At 38.7% G+C, this 8245-nt stretch overlaps 1 protein-coding gene and 1 non-coding gene across 10 annotated transcripts in view; one reads left to right on the top strand and one right to left on the bottom strand.

The window, feature by feature from the left end:
* Positions 1-8245, top strand: part of dgo (ankyrin repeat domain containing protein 6 diego) — a 100321-nt gene that overhangs the window by 68137 nt on the left and 23939 nt on the right. The gene's annotated exons all lie outside the window — the stretch shown is intronic.
* TRNAL-CAA (transfer RNA leucine (anticodon CAA)) lies at positions 1175-1294 on the bottom strand. Its single transcript has 2 exons — positions 1257-1294; positions 1175-1219 (listed from the first exon to the last, which is right to left on the bottom strand). It is a non-coding gene; the product is annotated as a tRNA-Leu (tRNA).

The following is an 8245-nucleotide window of genomic DNA, read 5'->3' as shown; positions in this document are numbered from 1 at the left end:
TTATTATTTCGTTTCGCATGAGGTCTGCAGTCTATTAATGATCAACGAGGAATTCCTATGGCAAACGCTTTCACATTCGATCAGTTATGCATAATCTAATTGATAACGCGAGTGCGAATAAAAACAGACTAGTTTAATTAATCGTATCGTGGAAACACGGTCGCAGTTATTTCGTGTCTTTATACGGAACGAATTAATTATCCGAGTGTCTCGTAGTTGCGAAAGCTGCCATTCAAATCGGGCGATGGTCGAAACTACTTGCGCTGCAATTAAAATACCGTACGGTACACGTATCCATCTGTGCATGCGTGGATGCGTTCACATATGATCGTTGACCTCAAGTGAATATCCATGAGTTTTCCCATGAAACGATGTTAACGTTTCCTTATTTAGAAGTAGAGATTTGGGAAATTTAGTAGAAACTGGCATAACAAAGATGTGCCGTTGTTGCCAAATGGACTCGGTTGTAACTTCTAATAATACGTTGCCATCTAATCGTATCTCAGGAATTAAAGGGAAGCGTGATTCTTGTTGCTCTTTTCAGGAACGTCGATCTGGCATCGATCAGAAGCCAGCGTGATGCTCGTTAGTCGAGACGAAGTTAGAAAATCGCGTCGTAAGTCAACGGAGGCGGTTCTCTTTTAATGTTGGTTCATTGTAAAATCGAGTTTGCTCTTCTCTTATGGTGGAAGATGTATCGATTAGGCATGGGCTTTTCTCTTTTCACCGTGATTGAACGATGAACGAGCTCGGTTTGACTTAGAATGTGGGAGTGGCACGGTTGATTAGCGTAGCTCGCGAACGTTGGTAGCCGATACGAGTTTTAGTCTCCCGGTGTTTTTCGAACCAGTGAAAGCTGCTGGTCTGTTAGATTAATGTCGACTGGAGGGGAACGCATTCGGAGAAAAGGAGATTGATGGTTCCAGATCGGAGAAGTAGACTGAGGCAAATTAATAGACTCAGTCTGCAGTAATTAATACTTTCAAATGGAATTATATTTTTAATCGTCTCTTCTTAATACATTAAATATNGTAGTTGACAGTGACGGGATTCGAACTCGCGACGACTGGTGGATGCACGCTTGGATGCAATTCCATGCAAAATAGTTACTGATTAGCGTAATACGATTGCATTTCCGTGTTTGTAATTATTTAGTATGGATTGCAAAAGAATTTGTCAGAAGTGGGATTCGAACCCACGCCCTCAGAGAGGACCAGAAAGCCCAGAACCCGGTGTTTTATCGGGAAGGTGAGAACCTTGAGTCTGGCGCCTTAGACCGCTCGGCCATCCTGACATGTGACAGCATGTTCTAAAGTTCCACTACATAATATACCATACCATATATATGTATATTATCATACATTATTATTTATCACATTGAATATGAATTTCATTTACAAATCATTCTCTGTATTTTCCATACGCATCATTTATATTAATTAAAAATCCATTAGGTACTTATTAAATTGGATCAATTTTTTTTTATACAACATCGCATTCATTTCATTCTGTCAAAAATAATTAAATTGTTTGATCGACGTGGTCCAGTTTTAAATTAATGAATTCGTCGTACGCAACAATTTTTTCGTTGCTGACAGATGTCTTACGTAACAATCTAACTCGACTTAATTCGCGGCGCTCGAACGATTGCGCAAATATGTATTAGGTAATAAAAAAAGAGAAGTTATTATTGGCGCACGCGTGTCACGTAGATCAATCTTTTCATTTATAAATTAGCCGCGCTCGAGGACTGGATTCCAGAAGTCTTCCATAAAAAGCAAACGTAGCGATGGGGACAATTCCCTAAAGAGCAGGAAGACGTCTTCATTTGCAATGCAATGTAACTAAATTTACAGTGATGTGTTCTTCAACCATAGAAACTATCCTAGTTCAGTCCTAATTAAATCATTTATAGGATTACTGCCTGAGTATTATTATTTATTATTACAATTTAGAAGTATTTCGATCTTAATTAAATATCATATAAACAATTATTATTTAAATTGTCATAAAAATGTACAAATAATAATTAACATGCAAGATAACATGGAGACAATGAAATTCAAGCAGACAGTTTAATGCGTTACCACTGGGATGTTCGTTCTATTTGTTATCTGGGGCTCAAGGACCCAAGTCCCTTGGCGATCCAAAGCAAACACTAGAAACACAGAAAGCGAAATGGGAGGGTTACGATCTCTCGTGGTCGAGCCACCCACAAGTCTGACGGCGTGGGAGCAGAATAGGTGTCAGTGGCCGTGGCGTATCTCGAGTTTATTACAGGAACGGGTTAGAAAGCCCGTATCGAAGACCTCCAAAGGGAGGGTCGCCTATTTTACGAGCAACAAATCGTCATTCTCCTAAGATTTTATTCAGGTCTTATAGGATCTTATGGGTAGCTCATAAATCTTTTGTAATGACTAGACTCACGATTTCTATACAGAATTAAGTATTTATAGTAATCAATTAGAAAAATACACTTTAAGTAAAGATTTCTTCATTGCTAAGTAGCTTCCTGATTGGAAACTCCGAGTTTATGTAACGATAATTAAAAGGTTGTATTATGTATATTAAATAACGACTAGTATTGACTCACTGTTGCAAAAAAGCAGGTTATTGCATTTGTACAAACGTGATCAGTTATCCGCTTCCCGCTCATATTTGTATCCTCATGCGAAAGACCTGTTTGAAATTTATTAGCTGACAGGCTTCTATCTCCAAGTGAAAGTGCGACGAGAGAAAGAAACTTGCAATTACAGTAGAAGCGCGATACATAATTAGTTACGTGAAAGTGTATCGGTAAAAAAGAGTTGTGCTTCCCTCGCGATTATTCTCGAAAGGAAGAAAACCGGCCGACGGATTTTTCTTTCGCGGTAATCATGTTATCAATCTTCCGAGTGGCACCCAACCGAGAGAAATCGGGCTGGCGATCGGAAAAACTCTGTCCAACCGCGTCGATAACTCGATACGCGTACCGCAAGACACCGCATTTTTATCCAATTAAGCTGACGCGTATTTCACGTTGTCCAAGAGACACGCGGCGTTATTTTACACCAACAACCGTTGCTGGCCCAGATTTCTCTGCGCTTTATATGGGGAATCCGCACAGGACAATGTTAACTCCGTACCGTAGGTATTTCAAGATCGGAGGAAAGAACAGATGGATTAGGAAAATGAAGCGATAAATTAATGAAAGAATTCACTGCATTGGAGTTTACAAATAAATTGTGTAATAGTACGTGCACGAGCAATTTGAAAGAAAAGATGAATTAGGCATTTAAAGTGATAAATAAAGTAAACAATTAATGAAAGAATTCAATGTATTAAGACGTATATGTGGTTTTACAAATAAATTGTGTGATAGTACACGTCTGGTAACTTGGGTATAATTAAACTCATTTAAGAATTAAACTCAAGAAAATAATGATACAGTGCATTGGAATCCATAAATCAATTACAGCATGTATTTTGATTCAGTATAACTGAACATGATGCTTCCCGTTTCAACACTTTAGAGTGATGGATCGGGCAACAAGATTTCTATCAAAGCATCTAACTCCCGGTCTCAATTACTTTATCCTATATCCCGTTCTCCGGTTTCGCGTTTTTGCCAGTTGGCGAATCTACTTAAAGGTAACAATTTTGCGCGAATTTATAACAGCAGGAAGGAGCGGGTGAAAGAAATCCGTTCCAACAGCGTGACCGACGCGGAATGCCGAGATCTCGGTTCGATCAAACGGATGAGCGAATCTCTCGCAGAGCCCCCCGAGCTCTGTAAACGCGCTCTATGCAAAGATGTTATGTGCTTGCTACGTCGCGCGTAGAGGTGAACAAACTCTGCTCGCTCTCCTCTTTTACTTAACCCATTTCTATATCATGCATTGTCATAACTAATATAATAGAAAATTCACAAAATACTTTACATAACAATTGTTGCAATATTTAATATTTTAATAATTTGAAAATAAAAATGAGTCATATAATTAATGCAATTTAGTCAATATTTAATGCAATAATTCGCGTGCTAATTGAAAATAGAAACACTGCATATCACAATGCTTGAATAATAAAGGAAATTTAAATATGAGATGTATTTTTGTACCTGTGTACCATAAATTTTTTATTTTGCATAAAAATCCGCAGTCTGCACTTTGTAGGAAAACGAATACTGATTTCTCTGAAAAGGATAAAATCGAGAATGCAATTTAAAATTGTTGGCCATAGAAATGATGACTCAAACTACGATTCAATTTATATTCCTGTAAACGTCTCTCGCTTGAAGGAGGAAATGAAAAATAGGTAGTGTGTATGTGTAGTCCACGTATGTATCGTAGTTTGCGTGAGTACAATTATTGGACACACCCAGCAAGTTTATTCCGGTCCTAAATCGTTCGTATTATAGTATGCATACCATGAAATACATTTACATATAAATATTAGTTTGCAATATAACCGAATAAATTTGCATCATCGAATTATTAACAATGCATCCGTTATACATATACATACACATATTTCATAATTGAAACAGACCGTGTTAGAGTACAAAATTTATCTCTTAAATTTAATTATTCGACGATTAATCCTGTATTTAAATCAGATAACCGATACGTATATCATTTTCAAAGTCGATAACCACTTATCAGAGTGAAAATAGCTGCCGGGCTGATAGGCCGTTTTACGGTATAAGATAATGGCAAAGCTTGTGGCAACCTCTGACGTCGATTCCCTTTTTCGCGGCGAATCGGCGGCCCCTTAGAACTCGCGATAAATTACTTTACGCCTGGATCCAGGGCTCGAACGTCGCGGAATCCCGGTGAAATCAGCGTGCGCGTTCAGCTTCGTGTACACCGTTCGGTATGTATCGTTAGAAATGCCTTAATGACTCCGGCTACGGGATCGGTAACGAGATCGCAGATAGTGGAAGGTGTGATTTCGCGTTGGTGAACATAAATTCCTCTACAGTTTTATTAGATAGTGTTCCTGAGAAGGAACATGGCAAATGAAAATAAAATTCATTCGATCTTCAATGATGTATTTACAAGATTGTTTACTCTTTTTCCATTACTCAATCCGGTCATTTATTCCGAGAATTTATTTTACTTTAATGGTAGAAATAGTTATTTATATAAATTGCATATTTAATTAGTTAGGAAATTGAAATCTAAAAAGAATAAGGTGAGTGAGAATTGAACATAGTAAATAAAATTGCATCTTTCCAAGAATGTTAGAAGTAGTTATATAAAGTATATATTAATTTGGCATGGTGTAATCAGGGTAGAAGGATAAAAAACAGAAATGCCTGTTTCTAATTTCACAAAGTTGCAATCTTCAGTGATACTGTTCGCGCATAGAGTCGCGCGTAATGACGCGTAATTGCACGACATAGCCTGTCAATTACGCTGTTATCAGAATGGAAGGAGAGGATGCACTCTCCGCGGATGAATCTGCATTATGCTAGGTAGATCAAACGGGTATAGGGAACTGGTTTCGACCTCACGCAGAACGGTTCCTAGAGAACCCTTTAAAGATTCCTACGTATAGAGAGTGACAAAAGTTGGACGTGATCTAGTGTGACTATTTAAGCACTTCCCGCGTCCGTTCCGAGCTCGTTGTCATAAATCCGCTTTAAACCGGCATGCGGACGCGTTATCTTGATCATTGTTCGGCGAAGGGGTTCATCGCATTATGCACTACCGTAAATCTGCTAGCGTGTCAATTATTTCGTTATCAGTCTGATGAATCGGCGACGCTGGTCGCCCAGACAATTGTCAATTGACCAGTTATCGTTTTCATCTGTCCCCTAACGGATGCCAGCTGTTCTCTTATCTATCTAATTCAGACTAATAACAAAAAATTTACTTTTGCTCGAACTCGAGGTTTAAAAAATGATGAAGACACTTTATAATAAAAATGTGTTTTGGGAACAGCAGAATGCTTTTAGAGGATGTTAAAATTTTTTGTTCATTCTAAAACTCATTCGTATATTTGCATTTGTATTGTACCAACGTAGAGTCATTGAGTAAATCCAAGGAACAATGATTTGAAGGATCTGTGAGTGTATAGAGAAGATTCTAATCTGCATCGGCGAGCAGTCGCCAATTACCTCGTTATCAGACCGAGTGTCAACCGCGTAATACGAATAACAGTAGGTGCATCGGTCGAGATAAATCTGTATCAGTTTACCGCGGCGGTGGTGCATTCGAACACGGCCTGCCGTGGAACTGGTTTCCTCCGCAGTGATAAAAATTCCGTTCAACGGAAAGAGGGGCCTGTTGTTTTGGTCGAAGGTGTGGCTTTTCAAAACCACAAGCCTTTTTTTACGAGAATCTAAATACGAATTCACACGAAATCTTAATCAGATTCACTTGGTTTCTCAGTCAATATCCTAAATGTTTTATTTTGCATAAAAGTTAGTCTAGTAATCATCGTTCATTTGAACAACCTCGAGTACAAATTTATGTACGTATGCAAGCTTATACATTGGAATATTGGATTGTGTACTCGTACAATAGAGTGGAGTTAGATTTCTGCATAACGAAATTAATTGCTATAAAACAAACAGAAAGCGCGATGCAGGTATAATGAGAAACAATGGAAGAATACACAACGGGGAAAGTAATAGTCTGCTCGATAATGTCTTCACGGTGAACCATGACGGTGCCGGGATGTTAATGCAACCACGGAGCAGAAGGAGGAGGAGAAGAAGAAGAAGGAGAAGAAGAAGAAGAAAAAGAAGACGACGAACTTGTGATCCCTGGTCCCGGTCGTCGTGACCCGGCTTGCATTAACTCCTGCTAACTCCCTCCACCGACACTCTGTCTCCTCTTAAAGTCGATTCACACTCACCTCGGATAAGATCAACACGCGGAATGGCGCGCGTCATAAATATTCCAATAAAACCGGCAGCCAGAAGACGAGACAAAACCAATTTACTTACTTCGACTCGATGGAATCGAATCCTGCCTGATAAATTACGCTGACGTAAACGGTGAACCATGTCCATAGTGGAATACAAATTATAGTTAAAAAATAAAATGAAGAGAGACGATATTTTAAATTTTCCTTGTAACGATCCGTCAATAAACCGTGGATTTCATGTATTTATAGAAAACTTGTGATGCACGTAATGCAGGACATCAGAGATTTGCCATATATCGTTTCGAAGGATACGAGAAATCTGAATCTTCATTTTGGAATTTGATATCATAGCTGTTTCATTTTGCGTAAAAATCTGCAGTCTAATGGTAAAGAAAAGTAAATTCTGCGCAGTAAGAACGAGTTTTCATTCTGGTGTGGGTAGATCTTGAATATGTGAGAGCGGGTGGATCTGCTGCTCTGCTAGAATAAATGCACGCGTGCTCACGTGCGTGGCTGCGTTTCCTTGATCTTGAGACCAAGTCCCTGCAATTCACGGCGACGTGGACTGACATTATTATGTGCTTAATCATTGTTTATCATAGCTCAGTGTTCGCTGCCATAAGAACGTTGATACGAATCGCGTTAATGGCTCTCGCATAGCCAGTGGACTTTTCTCCCTTATTTGGTTAAAGACTTGCATTAATCTCTCCGTACGTGATTCATTATATGTACTCGTACCGTTCACATTATTAATAAGTGAATAGAAATCTCTTGACCAAAAAAAAGATTGCTTGCTTAAATTACAAGCCTTAAACTCATGCATGAAATCTCATTGTTTCTAGAATTTCCGCTGAAAGTGTGTACCGAAGAGCAAGAAAAATATAGTCAAGCAGCATGAAGGATAAAGTAATTAAAAGGGCGATTAAAAGCTGGTGGCAGGGCTGTTGTAATTCCAGAGTAATTGCTCTTTCAGACTCTGCTTGTTTCTTGCTGCTCGAGCAATTCCTGCTCTACTCGGATTTCATTAAAACAAATTATATGCAATCATAAAGATGATAGTTTCAGTCTGTTATCATAAGCAATACCTATAATTACCATACGTTTAAATGTTAATATGGTTTATCATTCCGTTGACAAATGATCACGATATTGAAAGTAGAAACGATTTATTATAAAATCGCGTTTTAAGCCTGGCGGTCTCCTGTGCGGGCAGTGCGTGGGTGGTTATTTGAAGATACTGAATCAATATAGACTCGGAGTGAAAAAAAATGTTGCGAACATCTCTCGTACGTCTCCTTTGTATCTTTTCATTTTCAGCGTTGATAGAGTGTAGGCGTTGCCTTCGTTTCACTGACAAGGAAATATATACAGGGTGTAAACCTACAGG

This window comes from Ceratina calcarata, unplaced genomic scaffold (assembly GCF_001652005.2).
Source record: "Ceratina calcarata isolate Rehan_Ccalc_2016 unplaced genomic scaffold, ASM165200v1 scaffold115, whole genome shotgun sequence".
Lineage (NCBI taxonomy): Eukaryota > Metazoa > Arthropoda > Insecta > Hymenoptera > Apidae > Ceratina > Ceratina calcarata.
The sequence above is the reverse complement of the archived record's forward strand: the minus strand, read 5'-3'. Positions and strand labels throughout refer to the sequence as shown.